We start from the raw sequence: 22,811 nt of genomic DNA, 5'->3' as shown, positions 1-22,811 counted from the left end.
TCTAGTGTGTTTAGAATTCAAGGACCGAGGGGTCTGGACAAACTCCCACAATAATCCAGAGAGCATTTATCTGTAATCAATCAAAAATTTCTCTTATCCAGTAACTTATTACAGAGTTCAGTAAATATCAGGCACAGACCATAGGCACTAAACAAACACAAACATAAAAAGAGACCGCCCCCACAAAAATCTATTCACAGATATAAGGTATAAACCCTCTGGATAGCAACAGATAAGCACTAAAAACTAGAGAAAATTAGAAAAACTATAGGCATTAAAAGAAAAATAAATATTCTAGAGAAACATTCAAAAATCTTTTTCAAATTTCTCAGTGTGATACTGGGTCTTCACTTTCTTGCTGCTCTCCACCTTGTCAGATGGCTTCATTGGTCAGAGACACTGCCTCAGTTTCCTACAAGGTCAGGATCATTGTTACTTCTCTTCCTCCTAACTATTGACCCAAAGAAGACAGCCTAGAATAACACAATCACAATGCTTCCTCCCTAAGGAATGTTTTGGGATTTCTTTCCTCAGAATATTGTTTCTCAAAGAACCCAAATGAGTACAAAGGACAGCTTTGCTTGTGGCCACCACTAACCTCAGTGAGCAGATCCAGAGAAAAGAAAGAAAAACAGGGCAAAGCTTCCTTTCTCTGAGTTCCCGAGACTTGGTGATAAAGCCACTTCATTACTTGTCGTCTAATTCAATTTCAAGCTGTATTTGATTTGAAAAACATAACGCTTATTAGATCAAAAACCTGGAGATGATTCATAAAATACAGGACAAAGATATACAGAGGATGTATGAGCATAGTGCAGAGTGACAAAAATAGAGCATAAAACATGTATATCTTTTCCCTAACATGCTCAAGATTTTAAAAGTAAAATGAAGAACCTGTCCATGAGGCTGAAATTGAACCACTCAAACCAGGCTCAGTGTTTATAAATGAGGAAGAGCCAAACCAATAATAATATTGTGGCATTGATTCTTTATGGTCTCAGTCACACCCACCTCATCACTTAATATATTTCTTCTCCTAAAATGTGTTCAATCCTTTTTGACGGCTTGGCTCAGAGCGTAGATAGTGGAGCCAAACCATATCCCTTTGGTTGGTCTTAAGCTTGGCTGGACTTTCAATGACTTCCACACATTAAGAGCCCACTCTCACAAAAGGCTTAATATAATAATGAAGCCACCTACCTAACAAGTAATAAGAATCAGCATTTCCCGATTAGTCCTGTGAGCCAGGCACTGTGCATGGAGCCTTACCACAGTGTGTCGCTTAACCCTCACAAGATGCTGAGGTAGGTAGCATTAGCCCCATTTAACAGATAAGGGACTTGAGGCCGGGAGGTTAAGACTTTGCCAAGGTCACAGAGTTCGCAAATGGTGGAACCTTGATTCCACCCATTACATTCAAATTGCTTCAGGTTCACAGGCTGTTGTTCCGCTATACTTTGAGGCAAATTTCCTGACAAATTAGTATTGCCACTTCTGGAAATTTGGAAAGCTTCACATTGCTGCATCATGTGAAGACTGGCCAGCATTTCTTGGGGAGTCTGGGAAATAAACCGCTCACCTTCAGTTAGTACAGAGGTCCAATGTTCACAAACATGCAATCAATTACTAACACCCCTCCCTCTGCCACCAGCACCTCCATCAGCAGCAAGAAAAAATTAGGACTGCTGCACACCCACACTGCGGATTATTTTTTGTGATTAGTGATTTTTTAATTTCTTTTTTAATGTAGTCAATGGAGTATGAGGTCTCCTGTATGCAAATACTGGGGGAGGGGTTACACACTGTGTGAGTTACCTCAGGCCAAACCCAAAATAGCCCTGGTTCTCCCATCCCAGAACTTCAAAGCCAGCCCCTTCTCCTTGCTGCCGCCACTGCCGCTGCCGCTGCAGTGACTCTGCAGTGGTCACAGGCCGCGCAGCCTGGGTGGTCCCCCCAACCCAAGCATTCCCCAAGCCGAACTGCGGAGAAACCACATGCGTCGTTCTGGGGTGGGGAAGGCAGGGGAGAAAAAGACAGAGCTGATAAATACACTCTGCCTTCCCCCCAACTCCCCCCTGGGGAAGGTCAACTATATACAAGCCGACTGTGCTCACACAAGGCAAAGCTTTTCCACAGTACAGCACTGTCCCGCACTCCCGGGATGTTGCTTCCTGACTACCGTGCGGCGACACGGGAGGCCACGTGGCACTCATTGGTGGGAAGATCATAAAACTGGAAGCAAAGAGGCCCAAGTTCTGACTCCAGCTATCATTCACAAGCCCAGATTCCCAGCGTTCTATGCCCACATCTGATATGCCTCCGGGTATTGGGCACAGGGGCTTATTAGTTTGTTTCCTGACTGTGGGAAAAATACAAAATATTTCTCCCAAATTTCCTCAGCCCCTGACTCTATTAGAAAGCACTGATTTGCAGCAAGCAAGTTTCAGTCCTCAAGAGAATTCAGCTAGAAATCAGCTTTCGCATCTTTCAGAGAGCAGACAGGAGGTTTCAGGGAGGACCTAAGCTCACCTCAGGCATATCTCTTCTGTGGAGAGAGAACAGAAGGTTTTTACACTTGGGATGACTTTTCAGGGGAATCAGGAACTGAGCAGTGACATTATCCCTGCTGTGCACTGGAGAATCCTCTTTCTCCGGCCTGTTATGGGGCTTTAATCTGAGGGACATCATCTGGAAAAGCCTGGGAGAAACAGAGAACCACGAGCCTATGCAGCTCTGGGGGAGTTTCTTTTCTTTATGAAACTCACAAAGGAATCAGTCCTAGGATCTGAAAGAATACTAAGGTTTTTTAAACAAACAAAAAAAAATGGCCTCTGGATGTTCCAAGACCACAGGCTACAGAGTGGGGAGGAAGAACCGGCTTTTCTTTGAAACCAGAAAATCCATTTGGCACCTTTGTCCAACAGACACAAGGAAAGGATCCCGTGATCATAAGTTGTTTTATCTAATTTTTTCCCTCCTGGTTTCCTTTGTTGTGAGTTCCCAGCTGCTTTACACCTTTCCATCCTTTACAACTATTGAATCTCTTCTACAGATCTGTAAAAATAAACAGGCCATTTCCAGATTACCAGCCAGCGACACCACATCCTGTGTTGGAGCTGATGATAAATAAGAGTGAGGCAGGTAGTCCCCCAGACACATCTGGGAAGCATCCTCTTCTCTGAACAGAAGCACACAGCATTCAATTCTAGCCAAAGCTTGTTTGGCCTGTGGTCTGCTGAGTTGAAATGGTTATGCTATTTTTTTTTCCTCTGAATCTAAAGATTATGTTTTTCCGCTGACATTTTTTCCTTTTCTAAAATTTTGATATATAAAAAAATAATCCCCTGGGGGAAACTCTATTGGCTTTAGCCATGAATCCCAGGTGCTTTCTAATTAGCTTTAAAACTTATGTTAGAAAAACTTCAAGTTGAAGACAGCTAAAGCAACCAGCAGCCACAGTTTGGGCTAATTAACTCTTCTGGTAACATCCAGTGACTAGAAACTGTGGTCTCAAATATTCTGTGATGATGTAGCCGCTCAGGATCTTATGTGCTCTTTTAACTTCTTTTCAATTAATCAGCTTTATAATGATTAACAACCCGAAATTATTTTTAGCTCTAGTTCTTATTTATTCTTCCATTTATGTATTCTTCACTTTCTCCCATTTAAATCCTCCAATCTCTGCTTAAAACACAGGAATTTCATGAAACCAGCATCGCTCCCTCTGCTCCCCAAACATGTGCAAACATACACAGAGGGGGTACATGTAGGGAATAATCTTTCTTTCACCTCCTGAATTTAGCATCCTCAGAAGCAAGGGCAGACAGAAGATAGGCAAAGAAAGGGAAGAGAATTGCTAGAACTCGCACTTTGCTCCCTAGAATCTTAAGCCTTCCATCTGTAAAGGTTCTGTGATGTGTGTTCCCATCTGCCCTTTTGAAGGCCAGCTGCTAGCTTCTGTGCAGATATAAGGTGGAGGAATCAGCCTCAAGGAAACCCAGATTTACATATCATAGGACCAGTAAGGGGAATTTTTAAACATACATGTTTACCACTCTTTTCTAAAATCCAGAGAGCTCTGCAGGCCAATGCTGGTTATAAGACCTACATGAAACAAAATATCATTTTTCTGATACATTGATCACCAGTCAGAAGGTTAAATTGAGATTTCCTGGTAAAGCAAGAAAACAGCTCTAAAAGTTGAACTAAAATGAATAAATATGACTACAACAATAGAAACACCAAATGAACATTTTAGTCCTTATTTTCTGCCAGACACTGAGCTAGGGATTTCTGCATGTGTTATCTCAGCTGAGCATTATAAACACGCTCTGTCCTCTCATTCTGTTCTCCAATTATCCCCCCAGGCCGGCCTGCCATATGCCCACCTCCTGCACGGAGATGTGGAATAAGGCAAGACCTTTACACACAAGCACACCAGACCAGTCCAAATCCACCCTGAGAACTTCCACAGCCCTAATCTCAATGCATGACTTCCTAGTGGGAGGAAAAGAGCTCCATATTTGTCAAAAAGAAAAGTCTCAGTGTTTGTCTGCCTTTTCCAGGTGCACTTCCTTCAAGTTTCTGGGAGTATTTTATCTACACAAGGAGGAACACTCTAGTGTCTGGATCAATATCTGTAAAAGCTTTTAAGCTATAAAAACCATGATCTTCAGCACTCAATATATTCCGACAAGACCACCCTCTATGTCAAGTGAAGTGGGTAAATTCTTAGGTAGGGATTTTTAGACTCACTCCTTGCCTACTAGCTCTTTCAGTGGAAAAGTCCGTAATCATTAAGCTAAATACAAGGGGACAGGCATTCCCAATTATATAGTTTTAATTCCCTATAAGTCCAACCAGCACAAACTTCATCACTACTTTGTAGTGTTGCTAACTAATGAGCTGAATTTTGGCAGCCCATTAATCTTAATTTTGTAAACATTAAATTTTTTCCCTGGGTTTTGAATGGAGCTAAAATTAGCATTTTTGTTCTTGTTTTGGGGTTTTTTTTAGTATAACCTCCATTTCAACTTCCTGCTACTGGATATTTTATTACAACAAACAGCTCTATCCTTGACCAGGGTCTAAAAAGAACTCAGAAGAGTTCTGGGAATAATGGTCCCACCTCTCATCTTGTTTCACACACTTCCCCTGTCCCTTCTGGGACACGGAGCCGCCATTGACTTCTAAGGAAATTCACTTGAGGCTCAATTAAAACTACGGAGCACAGAGAAGAAGAGGCATGTCCTCACCTTTTCCTCCCCAGTAAGATCTGTTTCCAGGACCAATCCTATATAGGAGGACTTTTGAGGGCTTATGGTATGAGACAAAACTTGGAAGTTCAACCCAGCTCTCACTCATTTGACAACTGCTGGTTCATCTCAAGTTTCTCTCATAAGTGCAAACGCCTAAAAATTAAAACTGAAAGGCTCTCTCCCACAAAGAAAGTACTCATGGCTTCCAATTTTCCCCCAACTCTCTCTGGCTTCTTAGTCATTGCCATTTAGCAAACACAGTTTAGGGAATAGCAGTTTTATTAGTGTAAGAGACATGGGGTATAAACTACACTCTGTTTAGGTAAGCTACCTGAGGTCACTTCACATCACCCATTTTCTCATTGTGGGCTCTCTTTAGCATGTTCTCACTCCAAACAGGCTATACACTCTATCTTTCTTCCCTTTTTTCTCTCTGATAGCATATTCTAGAAGTCTTTGAGCCCCTTCCCCTTATTTTCCTCAGGTCTACCACACTGGAGCCTCCAAGACTCTCTCTTCCTTTCTATACTGGACCCCTTCAATCTGTTGCCATTACTTCATATTTCTGCTGATAAAATACCAATCCAATCACTGAGCATCATCTGCTCACTTATGACAATCACATTTCTACTTCTGAAGCATCCTGACATTTATCACTTTCCTTCAATTTCATGTTACTTACTTAAAGTCTAAAAGCAGTCACCAAATCAGTCTTGCGGGGGGGGGGGGGGGGCAAGGGGCGGGGTAGGCGGCGGAAAGCATTTCCATGCAGAAGGCTATACTTGTGGTGATGAGGAATAAAGGCCCCAAAGTCAGCAGCAGACAGCCAGGTAGAAATCTCAGTTCTGCTGTGTACCACCTGGGTGTCCTTGGGCACATGGTATAAGCTCTCTGTGCCTCCTTTCTTCCTACCTGCAAACTGAAGGTAGAATTGTCTCTACTTCACAGGGTAGCTGTAGAGATGAAATGAGATACTGTGTGTAAACACTTAGCACAGTGCCTGGTGGAAAATAAATTCTTAATAAATGTCAACGACAAAACAAAAACATACAACATTGTTTTAACTGAAGGTTACATCAGTCCCCAATTGCAGTTTGAGAATAATTATCCTACTGTACCACCCTCTTTGCAGGAACATTTTATTCTGTAGTATGAGGAACATGGAAAGGTATGCATGTATGTATGTATGTGTATATTATACACATATATATGTATATTTGTACATATTTGTACATGTATTCTTTAAACTTCTCTTTTACTGACCTGCCTCATGCAATAGATGCCTACTCTTCATGACATGCTGTCAATCAGCACTGTGAAAGCTAGGAAGAGGTAGGAAACAGAGAGAGAATTAAAGCTGAACCTTGAAACATGGGCCTATGGGGACCAAATAAAAGAAGTAAGGTGAATATAACTAGCAGGGAAGTTTCAGAAACAGTGGCTCCGGAGTCTGGACAGATAGAGCACGTTCAGCAGACAGTTAGGTCCTGAATTCTGCCAGAGCAGAGCAGGAATCATTTCATACCTACACCTAACGGAAGACAGAGCGGGATCAGCTCACGTTGGGTTCACAGGGTGTGGGCTTTCACTTTGAATGTGCTGTTTTGGTCCCTGTGTAACAACAAAGTTTCATCTGGAGAACTGTCTCCTAGCAATTGACAATGGTTCATGAGGACTCTGTGCTGAGGGTTCTGAGGCCACTGGCTCTTAGGGAAACAAAGCATGGCTGATTGTTAATGTCTGCCATGAGGAAGGAGAAAGAGGGAGCCTACATGCTTTATGTCTGCCATCCAGGCAATGTAAACAACCGAGGTCAAGGAGGACGATTTTAGCCAAAGAGTGACATGATAAAAGAGATGTTTTAAAGAGATTAATCTGGCAACAGATCATAGGACAGGCTGCTGAGAGAAGAGAAGAGGCAAGAAAACCACTTCGGAAACTTCTCCCAAAACCAGGACGGCAACCATGAAAACATAAAAGAAGGAATACATTTAAGAGACTGTAAGAACAAATCGATATACTTAGCCTGACTTCTCAAGAGCCTTTAAACTGAGGGAGGGCATTTTTTAATAGACTTTATTTTTTAGAGCAGTTTTGGGTTCACAGTAACATGGAGCAGAAGGTACAGAGATTTCCCACACCTCTTGACCCCAACACATGCATAAGCCTGCCCATTATCAACATTCCCCTACCACAGTGGCACATTTGTTACAGCTGATGAACCTACACTGACACATCACAGTCACCCAAAGTCCACAGTACACATTAGGGTTCACTCTTGGAGCTACACATTCTATGTGTTTGCACAAATGTTTAATGACATGTATCCACCGTTATAGTATCATACAGTGTAGTTTCACTGCCCTAAAAATCTTCTGTGCTCTGCCTATTCCCTCCCCACTAGCCCCTGGCAACCATTGATCTTTTCACTGTCTCCACAGTTTCACCTTTTCCAGAATGTCACATAGTTTGAGTCATACAGTACATAGATTTTCAGGTCGGCTTCTTTCACTTTGTAATATGCACTTAATTTTTCTCCATTAGAATGAGCTTGATAGCTCATTTCTTTTTTAGTGCTGAATAATATCTGTTGTCTGGATGTACAAAAATTTATTTATCCATTTACTAAAGGACACCTTGGTTGCTTCCAAGTTTTGGCAGTTATAGAATAAAGCTGCTATAAACATCCATGTGCAGTTTTTTGTGTGGACATAAGTTTATAACTCTTTGGGGTAAGTTATGAAGGAGCTCAATTGCTGGATCATATGGTAAGAGTATGTTTAGTTATGCAAGAAACTGACAACTTATCTTCCAAAGTGACTACCATTTTGCATTCCAACCAGTAATGAATGCAAGTTCCTATTGTTTCACATCCTCTCCAGCATTTGTGGTCAGTATTCTGGATTTTGGCCATTCTAATAGGCATGTAGTGGTTTCTCATTGATGTTTTAATTTGCATTTCCCTGATGACATATGATGTGGAGCAGAGTTAAGGCGTTTTGATTCTTGAGAAGGGTATCATTTTGTCTAGTTCTTCCAATAGCAAAGATTTGTTTATTTCATTCATCCATTACCAAGCATTGTCACCTAGCAGACAGCAAAGTAAGGGTATTTGAAATACAGTACAGGTGAATTCTGACAAATAATAGCTAAGGAAAAATTTGGATGAGGTGTATTTCTAACATCAGTGAGTATTTTGGTAAATACTCATTTACAGTGAGTAAATATGGTAAAAACTTTTTCCTGGTGAAGCAGAGGTCACCTAGAGGGAGTCAATGACCTGGGGCAGAGGTGTTGGAAGATACTAAACATAACCTTGCCTTCTTCATAATTTTGACCAGCAGCTCTGGCCCTGCCTTAGTCACCCACTTTTGTCTCTTCATCTTGTGTGCACTTGTACAAGGTACATCATGGCAGTTATGCCAGAAGTAAAGCCAGATCTCATTTTAAGGACAAGTCTCTAAAAGCCTCCTGGAGGATAGGGTAGAGGGAAAGAAGGAATACTGTTTATAATCACTGACCCTGAAAAATGTATTTATTTGTTATTTTACTGAGGGACCACTCTATATGAAGCTCTGAATTAAAAACAATTTCAAAAGTATAGGAATGACATAGAGCCTCCAAAACCATATACCCTTCCTAGAAGAAAAAACACATGTTTATTAAAAATTAAGGAATACAGCAAGAGATGGCATAGACCCTATATAGAAAATATCCCTGCCTTGTACCAAGCCAGTAATAGTCTATACGCTGCCAGTCGGGTGAATGAAAGTATGACTTGGGGGACAGGAATAACCATTCACATAAGTGCTGAATCACAGAGATTTCCCCAAGCTTGGGCAAATGCTAGGCAAGAGGGAATAACAAATGAAGAGATGCTGTTTGGAGAAGAATGGGCCCTGACTGGGGCTCCCGCCTCCCTGCACAAATGTGTTGATTATGTGACTCCAGCTAGGCTGAGGGAAAGATGGTTGGAACATTTCCTTAGACAATGGCCTGATTGAAAGGTCACTTCCTGCCACTTTCCATATCCCTGAGGGGAAATCCCATGCTGGCTCCAGTACACAGTGATGGCTATGTTGAAAGCCAGGCTTCTGAACAAATGCCTGCCTGCCAGAGTCACTGGCCTCTACTTTGGGGTTTAGAGATGAATTAAAGATAAGTATTCATGCTTAAATGTCCACTCAAACATAATGCAATCTGTACAATTTTCAATTCACAACCGTTGCAAAGTAGCCGTGAGTGTTTTTCTATACTTCGTTGACCCTATGATTTTTCATACCATCTAAGAAACAGAAATTCCTCACTCCCAAATGAGCAACATTTTGAACTCACCCCTGACCCTAACATGATAAAAATCTGTGCCGTTGAAAAGAAACATAAAGTGTTTTGTTGTTTTGTTCTGTCTCTTCCCCTGAAAGCCATCCAAGGGCAGAATCCTGTTGCCTGTGTTCACAATGAATATGACATAGAAAGAACATGATATTTTAGACAGAGCTTTCAGAAAACTCTATATAAGGACAAAAAGAAACATTTGATGCTGAATTCTTTCCTAATTTAAGACATTTTGAGTCCAGTTTTTATTTATTTATTTTTTAAAGGAACAAGACAAATTCCAGGACAAATGCTCCTGGGATTTCTTGTGTGAGCTGAACGTAGTGATGAGCAGACATTGTCTAAGTCATTGCAGGAACCCTAGATAACCTAAATGTTCCCTCTGTGTGCCCAGCCAGCAACACCCTGCAAAAAAGATCTCACCCCTTCCCCAGCTGCAACCGCACTCCCTGAATTCTGACATATTTCAGTACCCTAGCATTTCAAACATGTTGGTGTGTTATTTTGAAATTGCTCTCACATTATTTCGTGGGAACATTTAATAATTGAATGCAATGCTTATCAAAGCAGATGTTCTGCAACAGAATCACCTGGCATTGTTTTTTTTTATATATAAATTTATTTATTTTGGGCTGCATTGTGTCTTCTTTGCTGCGCACAGGCTTTCTCTAGTTGCAGTGGCTGGGGGGGCTATTCTTTGTTGCAGTGTGCGGGCTTCTTATTGTGGTGGCTTCTCTTGTTGTGGAGCACGGGCTCTAGGTGCACGGGCTTCAGTAGTTGTGGCACTCAGGCTCAGTAGTTGTGGCTCGTGGGCTTAGTTGCTCTGCTGCATGTGGGATCTTCCCGGACCAGGGTTCAAACCCGTGTCCCCTGTATTGGCAGGCAGATTCTTAACCACTGCGCCACCAGGGAAGTCCACCTGGCATTTTTTTAAAATGCAGATTCTTGAGCCCCTGCCTGGAATGTGGAACATCTATGCGAGAGGCCTGGGTATCTGCAATGTTAGAGAAAATCCTGTGGTTTGGATCCACAGCGTAAAGAATCCTGGACTCTAACTATAGTCTTAGTTCCACTATTCACCATTCACTGTAGACTTTCAGCCAGTCATTTAATCTCTGGACTTAAGTGTTTTCAGCTGTAACATAGGATTATTGTGAAATAGTATATGCAAAAGTACTCATATATATAAAAAATTATTCACACGTGTACTTGTGAATTCCCTAGTTAGATGATAAAACCTTTGAGACCCAGGAATCTCTTTATTGTACTTTCCTTATTGGTAATGTCATATTTATAGCTGGATTTCAGTAAATAGTTGTTTAATGTACTATACAGCACAAGACTCGGAAGCATTTGCACCCTGATACTTAGAGAAAGTTAATTAGCCAACGGGAGTCCACATCAATGTAGAATTTACCTTGGACCAGGGTCGTCCCTAGGATTTGAAGGTTAATCAACTATCAGAGTTGATTAATTAAACTGTTGTTTGCTGTCTAACAAAGCTTATTAAGGTGGACACGTAAGGCCTCCTTGCCTATTTATTCAATTTTCCAAGAGAAAAATAACTCACGTAGCCTGACAAGTCAGGCTGACTACCCAAAATGGATCAGAGTAAGAGTAAAGAGATTTTGTTTTAATTAAAAAAAAAAAAAAAAAAGAACTTTTATTGTGGACATTACTTTAATGCTTTCTCATGTCAATACATTTAGTACTATATCATATCCCTACTTTACAAATGAATAAACTAAATCACAGCCTGATTTGTCTGTCTCCACAAGAGGAAAAGACCCATCGACGGGTTGGGCTGATCACAGGGGCCTGACAGGGCATCCTGCACCCAGAGAGCCATGAATCTGCTGCAAACAGTCACTGAGCAACTGACTCCCTTGTGCTCTGTTCTATGGCTGACCAACTCCATTTTTGTTTTGTGATTGAGATATTTATTTCTTTAAATATGGTAAAGTTTTCATTCAGGTTTAGGTCAGTTTTATAGCCTTGGAGTTATTTCGTCTTGTAAAGTCAGTGTTTCCACAAGTTCATATTATGTGGTAAAAAGAGGAGCACTTTTTTATATGAATAATTATATATTTATGATATGGTTATTAGAAAAAAATGTATAACCAGTATACCAATCCTAATTTCAAAAATAGTATTACAAAGATGAGGTTAAATAATTTTAAATGGTGAGTTGATATAAAGTTAATTTAATGAAAAACTTTAAATAATAGTTTAGGTATTGTGCAGATATCACCAACTTGTGAAAGGAGTAATAGGGCAGTTTGGGGAAGACTGGTTTAAATTGACTTTGCATAGCTCTCTGTTTCATTTTGAGTTGCTTTTATAATTTAACTTTAAGAAAAAATATTCATTTCTCTATTCTCAGGTTCTTCAGCAGCTGCCTCAAAGTAGTCCCTCTTGAACCAACAACCTATCTGTACTTCACTTGAAATTATGCAGCTGATTATGTGATTCCAAATCACACTAAATACAAAGATAGTAATAATAGCTTCATTTATTGACTATTAGCATGAATTATACACTGGTTTAGTCATTGTACATATAGTGTTGTTAATTATCAGAACTCCTGTGGGGTAGGTATCATTATCCCCAATTTATAGGTGTGCAAACTGTGAAAGTGAATAATTACCTATAGCCCCCTAATATGCTAAATGTAGGAACCAAAAATGGAACTCAAATCTGTCATTCCCTTAAGTCTTTGTTCTTTCCCCAATACACATTGCCTCTCTGTACTAAATTTCCTAAACTATACGGCCAAATATTTTTAAATGTCTTACATAGTAAAGTTGCAGTGAGAATACTGAAGTTGTAGAAGAACTGTCGGCTATATCTGTATGTGTCTTTAAGTGAACTGAATTGATTATATTTGTAAATGGGTTACTTCCAAAGTGCCTGCCATCTTATTATATCTCCTTTTCAATCAAGCCAACATTCCCTTCTTCCCATGGAGATCAAAACCTGGCAACCGTATTCGTATATGAGACCCTAGCTGGTCCTGGCCCGCTAGGAGTCAACACATTTCCTAAGTCAAAGTTGCTCTGATTGATTTTCTTTCCTGCAAATCTGGACCAAGGACTACTTTGCTAAATAGAGGACATGTAAATTGGGGAGCTGTGAACAGTAGAGGGTGTAGAGAAGCAGAGAGGGAAGACTGAAGCAGAGGTGTGCCTAGAACTGGAGAACAAGGCCTTGAGATGACAGAGAGAGAGAGAGACAGAGAGAGACTATATTACACAACAGAAAATTTAACACCTGGCTGCTAGCTAGAAAATTTTGAATGAAGAAGGGTATTTCAAGGAGTGTGAGTCCCTCATGAGCCCCTTCTGCCCTTGTGCTCTGTGAAGTATCCTTACAATACATTCTTACGTTTCAATTAAGCTAGTCTGACATGGATCTCTGTTATTATAACCAAAAGGGTGTTAAGTAATATAGTCACAATGTTGGAAAGAAATTTCTCCTTAAAAACTTTCCTTGGAGTAACCTTGAACCATTCAGTTTCTTCTGATCATTTACTGGTAGTGATCATATTAGAGATGATTTCAGTTAGTTCTAGAAGCCAGTCCATTTAACCAAATTGTAATGTATACACTCAATATACAGATAACTGACTCAAGTTCTTTGATGAGTTTCATTAAATTGTCCAAATATTTTTGCATCATAAAGACATTCAAATGAGAAAATATCACATTCTTCCCAAAAGAGCAAAACCACACACACACACACACACACACACACACACACACACACACACACACACACACACAAAGGCTTCATTTATCAAACAAACACCTATTCATCTCACTTAGCTCCCTTTAGTTGCACCTTCTACTCATCCTGTCTTAACCATTCTTACTGGAAACTCCAGAATAATTTTTGGCCCAGACAAAAGTAGAAGCAGATTTAGCAACCAAAGCATGTATATTTAAAAACTGCCCCTTACTTAGCATGTGTTAATATGATGGTGCATACCAGAGGAACAAAATAAAATCATCACAAGAAATGACTGCAAAACACAAGCACTCTGGATAATTCAAATGAAGCCTTTCAGCTGGCTCAAACAATTTGGTTTTAATTTCATACATCACCAAAGTGAGACATTAAAGAATACTCTATACAGGGCACTTTTTCTGTTGTTCATCCATGTTTTCCCCTGGGTTTAAGAAAGAAAAAAAAACAGTGGAAAATCATAGCATTTTTTCATTGAATTGATTTTTTAAAATGAGTTTGACAATTAAAATCAGATTTTTTTTAAGCAAGAAAAAAATACATATAAGAAACTTATACTAAAAGTTTTAGCAGAATGTGGATTAAATTATTGGTTTTTAAACCATGCTTTAAAAATGGCATTGACTCTGGAATGGAAAAATCAGTAAATCCAAAGTAGAACAAGATTTCGACACTAGTAAAATTGAAAGCTAAATTAAAACTTTGTGTACATTATTTGCAAACGTAATAATCCTAGGAAGATTCTGACTGTAACATCTTGCTAGCTGAAACTGATCTTTTCCTAAGTGTTTGCTTCCACTGATTGTTTCTAGTTTATTAGAGAAATTCTTCAGGCTATAGCTATTGAAATCTGCAGTTGATCCTTCAAGTAGATTTTGGGTAGCAAATCACATGGGCCTGACTATCCAGTCTGTTGGCCTTGTTTCTTTTGGCCTAAAAGTTTTTCCTTTCAATATTTCCTGCCCCACGAGAGGAAAGGAAAATCTAGAGAGGTGGGAGGTACCATTGCTTTGTGAGCTGCCATAAAAGTTGGCAGGTGCTAAGAGACTGGAGTGCTAGGAGACCACTAAAGTTATAAATACATGCTTTAAAAAAATCTTGTGAGTAGTACATTAATATTATTGCATGTCATGCTGTAGATGAGTTTACTTCTACAAAGTGAACCCCTTGCTGAAAAAAATGAGCCAGCAGAGATTACTTTTGATAGGAAGAATTAATGCAGAAGGCTTCAACTGAATACTTCTTTTTGAAACCTAAAAACTCAATATGCATTACTCATTAGGAGTAATTATTAAGCCCTGTTAATATACAAGTATATAGCAGAGTAATGGACCAGGCTGGCCCCCCACGGGAGAGTAAGCAACTTCCCGTGAAAAGCCTGTTAGAGACAATGTCTCCCTAAATTCCCACAGTGGTGCTTCAGTCCCTGGTTAATGCCAATAGAAACCTGTAGCTGTCAAAAAGCAAACACCTTTAAGGCTCCATGCAAACTCTTTCTGCTGCTTACAGGATCCTTCCCCTTACTCCTTTCTTTGGGAAGAAATATTTTTTCCTTTAGTCTCAATTTCAAGGACATTCCTTATCTGAAGCTTTTCCCCCATCAGCTCCTTCCTTTCACCCAACCATCACTGCAGCTGAATTAATAGATCAATCACGTGCTCCTCTGTGTTACAATAGCATTGTGTTAATACCTGTAGCACAGCACTTATCATGTTGTATTACAATTAGCTCTGTGTGCATGGATCTATCATCACGATCCTGGAGATTTTTGAAAGTGGGGACAATGTGTTATTCATTTAGTGCTTTGTTTATAATAGGTACCCAAAAGATATTCATCAGAACAAGTGAATGAAATTCTCTTAATAGAAGTATACTCATGCTTTCACTCATTCATACCTCTATTCAACAAGTAGTGTTACTTAGAACATATTTTGTGTCTTACTGCAAAATATTTTCGGATCCATTCCTGAGAAGTAGAGGGTAGAGAACTGGAGGTCCCTGGAAATCTTTCAAATGGATGACATCATGTAGTGGACAAGTGCAGAGAAAAAGAGACAAGAATACAACTTCTCCTGATCAACAATTTTGCTTACGGCTATCTCTGATACTAAACATATAGCATGTGCTTGATGAAGGCTTTTTGAATGATTGATTAATTGATTACAGTTGAGGTTCAACTGTTTTCTGTCCAAGCAGGCTATAATAACATCTGCTAAAAATCTCATCTTCTACAAAAACTTTCTTATAAAGTTTTCTCCTATTAACCCACATAAGACTGACTCCATTCCTTACTAAAACCTTTAAAATTTCTTGTTTGTATATCTTTATACTCTAAATATATATCATCATGATTATACTTATACAGTATTTGCTGATAATTGGTACCCTTTTTAATATGCTGATTTTCTCAGAATTAGAGAAAAACATTTTCTCTTTCAACTAAAAACTAATATTTTTATGCTTTTATAAACCAGGAATTTGATTAATTGGTTCTTTACCAGGACAGTGATCACTTATATTAACAATGATCGCCCAGAGGCAGTGCAAGTTGTGGGGCTCCTTCTGTAGTCTCAGCAAGTGCCATGTTAGTATCAAGCATAGACGACCATACCGTAACTTCTTAAGCTTTCACAGTTGAAAGAGACTTTAGGAATACTCTGTTTCACGTTCAATGCAAGAATCCGTTCCCCGACTTCCACACCACTAAAACCTGTGGCTATAACCAGGGGCAGAAATTGTCTTCCACATCGACAGGCTATTCCATTTCTGAAGAACTCTGATTCTTAGAATGCACTTCCCTTTACTGAGCCAAAATCAGATTCCCTGCACTTCAAACACTGATCCTGGCTCTAGCCTCTAGTGTTTCAAAGATCTAATCTAATCCCTCTTCAAATATTGAAAGGCAGCCATGCTTCCCTCTAGGTATTTTCCAGTACAACTTATAAATCTGAATAAATCTGTATCATCCAGCACACATGTGTCTATTAACCACAAGGACATCATGAGAGATCACTTCAAAGGCCTTGCTCATGTACCAATGCCAGTATTTTTTCAACCACCAATTAAATAAGCAGAGTGAATTGGTCACAATTGCTCTTAAGAAACTCGTGGTGGCTCTTAATGATCACTGCCTACTTTTGGGTGCACATAGCAACATGCTTAGTAAATCATTTGGAAATTGGCTCATTTTGTTTCCAGAATCTCTATTTCATTCTGTCACAATTCAACTGGTGGGCATGGGGTGGAGGCAGGGGTAGACTCTAAGTATTTGAAATGGAGGAAGGGGATAGATTTAACACAGGGAACTGGTTACAAATAAGCAGAAAGGCTCACTGAACAGGGATTGATGAGGCAACCCAGAGATTAGAAATAGCAGGAAGTCACTGGGACTTCTAGGCTAGAGGAGAAAAGGGAGGAGCCTATGAGACTAGGGCCAGGACTTAGGGTCACCCAGAGGAAGATGGAACTGGGACAGGAAGGTAGAGCAGAAGTTGCAGATACAGAGAAGCCACAGGACATTTCCAGAGATATCAGCTGAGGCACAGAGAAAATAACCTGGCTTTCCCCTTCCTCCAGCCCTTTACTTTCCCATTGGGGTTTCCCACTGGGGAGTCAGCTGACATGGAAATCTGGGAAATGCAGCGAGCAGGGAAGCCTGAGCAGAGCAGAGGAGGGGCAGAAACGGGTGCCTTTCCACAATTCTCCATGATTTTTCAAAAGTTACATACTGAAAGAATATTTCAGTACTTTTGAATAAGTATGACATAACTGTGTTGCTATTGTTGCTATTGTTGTTGTCATTTACCTCCACAGCATTTACCAGTGTGTAGCACACAGGAGACACGAAATTAATACAATTTGTCTGATTTTGGAAAAATCGATTATTCCCTCAAAATAGCTCCTCATTTATTATCTCGTCTCTTGCTTGATGTTCAATTTCTGCCTAATCATGTTTGCATTACGTTTTTTAGTTTATAGCTGGTATTAATAAATAACTAACTGGAATTAAGCCAATCTAATTTTTCTTTCTTGGAGGGTTCACTTGAAAACATCTGCACTTACTGATTGTTTTTCTAACAATACACACCCAACTTTCATTGTTATGAGGAACATAAAATGTATCATACAAGTGTTCAACTGAGGGCTTCCCTGATGGCGCAGTGGTTGAGAGTCCACCTGCCAATGCAGGGGATGCGGGTTCGTGCCCCGGTCCGGGAGGATCCCACATGCCACGGAGCGGCTGGGCCCATGAGCCATGGCTGCTGAGCCTGCGCGTCTGGAACCTGTGCTCCGCAAAGGGAGAGGCCACAACAGTGAGAGGCCCGCGTACCACAAAAAAAAAAAAAGTGTTCAACTGACATTTAAATGATGTACATCTAAAGGTCTTTGATATTATATTTTCATTTTTAAAGTAATCTCCTTTTTTCTTTTGAAATTTTACTAAAAGAATATATACACAGTATCTATGGCACAAACATTTTAGCATTTTAACAGCCAGGTAGATTTATAAAATTGTCAGTCAGCTGACTGAATTTATAAATTTCACTAACCTTTCCACGACAAAACAATGGGCTTTAACAGTAATTGGCAGAATTGAACAGTAATTGCATCATTGTGTTGATTCAGGATGCATATCCAGCTTTTCCTGACTGTTCAAAGTAAACATTTTAATAAAGGACACTACACTGATCTCCAAATGGTGACATTTAGAGCTGTGCTGTTCCATGTAGTAAACACTGACCATGGAAAGCTACCAGAAACTTGAGATGTGGTTCTTCGGAAATGGCATAAGCCAATTCTTCTGAATAAGCATAAAATATACCAAATTTCAAAGACTTAGTGTGAAGGAAAAAAAATGCAAAATACCTTATTTTATATCGATTTCATGTTAAAATGATAATCTACATAGATTGCATTCAATAAAATGTTATTAAAATTAATGTCGCCTGTTTCTTTTTACTTTTTAAAATTTGGCCCCTCGAAAATTTAAAAATATATATGTGGCTATAGCATTTATGCCTTTCATTGTATTACTTTTGGGTGGTGCCGATCTAGAGCAAATGAAGAAGTGACTGTCTGCTGAGACAGGACATAGCAACTGAAGGAGAAGTCATCTCTCCTTTTAATTAGTTTGGTAATAGCAACAGATTCAATGTCAGACATTTAAAAGAGACAAGACTATTCTCTTCAGTCAAGCAAAACTCCCACTGTGGTTCCTAAGAGTTCTGCCTGAGTAAAACAAATGAGATTAGGCCCGTGATGTTTACTTCATGCTAAAACATTTTTTTTCCCGAAACTTTCTTAGTACACTGTTGGCTACCAGGCTCTGGAAGTGCAGAACCGAGAAAGGATGAAAGAACAATAAGGGAACAATTTGAAAGTGTTGTTTTGAAACATGTAACTAGTGCTGTCAGCCCGCTGGTTCTTTCCATTTTGTACATTTACATTTCCTGACTGTAGTTGAAGAACATTTCACTGCGTGTTACTATCAATCATCCTTAACCTAGAAGTGCACTGTACATTAGTAACAGTTAATTGGCATATTTAAAGTAAATAGCTACTTAGTTTTGTTGTGAAGGTTTTGCATACAAATCTCTAACACCACAGGCTTTGTTTGTTTCAATAACAAATACCCCTGTCTGCACCATTGCCACTTCTGTCAGGAGATGAATAGAGATGGAATCGCATTGAAATACCCGGCACACAAGACGACAGCCCGAATGATGTGCAATGTGTAAGCAGGCCCTCCTTGCTCATCAAAGTTGCCCACACAGAGGGGAAAACACACATACATGAAAAGGAGAGGCAATGGGGAGTTTTAGAAGGATGGTCAGGAAAGAAAAACAGAAAAAACAGAAATTATAACTTTGCCTATACATTTTCTATGCGTTAATAACCTGAAAGGGAGATGATTTAGCTGACACTGTCTTGGCCTCTGCCATTTGTTCAGTGTCAGGTTCACACTCAGCAAGACTCCCAAAGCTTAGGGAGAGATATCTTTCTACTCTTCATTCCCCTAGGAGCCCAGCAGCAAGTGGATTTGTGCCTCTTCCTTGGGTAGCAGAGCTGAAATGGGAGTGGGTTAGGTATTTGATAAAAGAACATAAAATGACATGAACTTCTTTCCAAATGTGAAGCCAATACAGCTATAATATATATCTTAAAAACAAACAATCCACATCACATTTTGGGTGAACTCCTATATTTCCTAGACCTAGAGGGATGAATCTTTAAATGAGTCCCAACATTTCCTTCACTACCAGCACCAAAAAGTCAAAAGAGACTATCTAGTAGTTATGTGTGTGTGTGTGTGTGTGTGTGTGTGTGTGTGTGTGTGTGCTGTGAATCAGAGGAAGTACCACTCACTCCTCTAGCCACAACTCTGAAACAGAATTTCCACAGAAGAAACAATATAAATGCTTGTCCATATGGATCATTATTACAGTCTATAAAAACCCTATAAACTTACAAAAAGTTTTAAATAAACTAACATCATTAATAATAGTACAATTAGAAATCAGAAATCATTGTAATACTGTTGTTAGCACTAATAACATTATTTCAACTCAATTCAAAGGTTAAGAAAAAAAGAACAGGTTTTATGGAAATAACCTGGAGAGAGTTAACCATTACTTATTTCTAATGTTATTTCTTTGACAAAATTCAAATCTGAGATACCAAAAATTATTTTCCTTAGAACATCGAGATACATCATCATTAAGCAGGCTTTGCTACTTTTATTATGGGCTATCAGCTATGGCATTTTTCAGTGCTTGGAATATGCCAACACGTCCTGCAAAGGTAGGATTGGTCTGAGCATGTGTCCTTCATCCACTCCCATGTATTGCATCTACCTTGTAAGGAAAAAGAAGGAAAGAAGGAAAAAAGAAGGAAAGTTGCAAATAATGTTATTTCAAACATCAGAAAATGTGAAGCGGGGAACCTCTCTTTCTCAGTAAAACTATCAGGAAGAATTTCCCATCTGTTCTAAGTTTCTAACATTGAACTCTTCAGCTGTGGTCCACAGTTTTTCATGGTTCACTACAAATTTCTAAGTAGATGTTTTGCCATCACTAACTTAAAACTAAAAAGTCAGAATTCCTGTTGTTTTCAAGGCTCTACTGTCAATGAAGCTTTTCCATATCTATTGGGAGCAACACGATCCAGGCTAATATTGGGGCAGCATGTGCCTCCTTGTCACACGGCCGGTCCAATTCAGGACTTCATCCTGTTCCTTCTCCTGGATAGTATTTCCAAGATGGATGTATTCCTTTCCTTCCACACCTACCATTAAAGCTCCTGAGTAATGGTTAACACATAACTAGATGACTGCTCTAACCTCCTTGTCGTGGGTGGATCCATTGTCTCTATTTTGATCCATCTTACATCAAATGATGGAATTACAGACTCTAAAGTGGTGCTTCCCACAGAAATAGAAAACAAACTATGGCTACCAAAGGGGAAAAGGGGGTTGGGGAGGGATATATTAGGAGTTTGGGATTAGCAGATACAAACTACTATATATAAAATAGATACACAACTAGGACCTACTGTATAGCACAGAAACTATATTCAATATCCTGTAATAAACCATAATGGAAAAGAATATGAGAAAGAATAGATAGATAGATACTGAATCACTTTGCTGTACACCAGAAACTTACACAACATTGTAAATCAACTATACTTCAATTTAAATAAATAAAAAAGTGGTGCTTCTTAAACTATCTGTGGTAGTGAACACAGTTCTTATTTCCTCCAATCCATAATGGACTGAAATTTTGGTAAGCTAAAATAAAATGAATTTCTGGAAAAGTGATCACAGGCTTGGATGTCACAGCTATGTCAAACTGCTATGGAAGTTTCTAAATGATGACTCTCAATTTCTGTATGTCTCATCATAGACCTTTACCAGTTTGCTCATCTAAATCAGTCTTTAGACCACACTCTGAGTAGCAACGATGAGCTACCTTCTATCAAATCACCATCATTTTCTAGGCTTGCCATTTGTATACTTCCAGTCCAAGCACCAAAAGTAAATATAAAACTAAGTTATCTGTTCAGGGCTTCCCCGGTGGCGTAGTGGTTAAGAATCCGCCTGCCAATTCAGGGGACACAGGTTCGAGCCCTGGACTGGGAAGATGCCACATGCTGCGCAGCAACTAAGCCCGTGTGCCACAACTACCGAGCCTGCGCTCTAGAGCCCGCAAGCCATAACTACTGAAGCCTGCGTGCCTAGAGCCCATGCTCCGCAACAAGAGAAGCCACTGCAGTGAGAAACCCGTGAACCGCAAGGAAGAGCAGCCCCCACTCACCGCAACTAGAGAAAACTCATGTGCAGCAACGAAGACTCAACGCAGCCAAAAATAAATAAATAAAATAAATAAATTTATTTAAAAAAAAAGTTATGTGTTCAAATGAGTTTGAAAAGACCTAGAAAAGACCTGAAAAGCTATTTTCTTTCCCATTAAATAATCTCTGATCATAAAACAGTTTAGAATTCTATAGGTGTTAGATAAAATCTAAAGATAATAAAAGATCAAAGATCTTATGGCAAAGAGGTAACAATACCACGATCAAAGTACGAGAGGGCAGGAAGATACCTGAAAATATTGTGGCCACAAAAGTCATATGGAGCAGCAGAGAAATAACCAAAAAAAAACCAAAAAATAAAAAACTATCCAAGCTTATTTTAAACATTTTTAAGAATGTTCTGCAAAGGAGATGCACAAACTGTACCCAAGATCTCATCACCAAGATGGCCAAATTCAAAACTGCAGGGCAAATACAGAAATAAACATTAAATAATAAGTTCTCCTGTGAACTCTCCCTTCCTAGCTTGTTAGTTTTTTAAAAGTCATCAAACAGCTTATTCTGTTTTATAGAAACAAAATATCTAGATGAATTCCTGAAATTTCAACCATATTGACTGATATCAATATGTTGCAGAGATACAGAGATATCTCAGGTGCGATGCTCACCCTCCAGCTGTGCCTGGGCATACCATTTGTATTATGGACTAAAATGCAGAGCTAGCAGTACCCTGATTCCTAGGCTCAAAGAGTCATAATAATCCCCTTCCTTCTGGGTTCCATTGCTTGAGCCAGATTACTTTTCATACTGTTTCTTCATATACTTTGCAACATGATCACATTGCATTTTTCTTCAAAACTCTGGCAGATTGTTTGGGCTAGAGATAGATGGAGACAAGAGGCACCATCTGGTGCAAGATCTTTATTCCTTGTTAACACTACAGGAGTTCTGGTATTTTACATGGTTCAGGCAGTAGCAAAGATTTTTTTTTTTTTTTAAATGTATAGCTTGAGAAGGTGTAAGATGGTCAAAGGGCCCTGGCACTGTTTGATCACATTACTGATTTCCTTGGTGTAGAGCTGGGTTTTTTGTTTTTGTTGTTGGGTTTTTTGTTTTTTTTTTCCTTCGATTCAGACAACCAGTGGCATATGGTTTCATGAT

General features: G+C 39.4%; 1 long non-coding RNA gene across 1 annotated transcript in view; it reads right to left on the bottom strand.

The window, feature by feature from the left end:
- Window positions 1-22,811, bottom strand: part of LOC132516940 (uncharacterized) — a 141,101-nt gene that overhangs the window by 4,901 nt on the left and 113,389 nt on the right. The gene's annotated exons all lie outside the window — the stretch shown is intronic.

Source organism: Lagenorhynchus albirostris, chromosome 3 (genome assembly GCF_949774975.1).
Source record: "Lagenorhynchus albirostris chromosome 3, mLagAlb1.1, whole genome shotgun sequence".
Classification (NCBI taxonomy): domain Eukaryota; kingdom Metazoa; phylum Chordata; class Mammalia; order Artiodactyla; family Delphinidae; genus Lagenorhynchus; species Lagenorhynchus albirostris.
The sequence above is the reverse complement of the archived record's forward strand: the minus strand, read 5'-3'. Positions and strand labels throughout refer to the sequence as shown.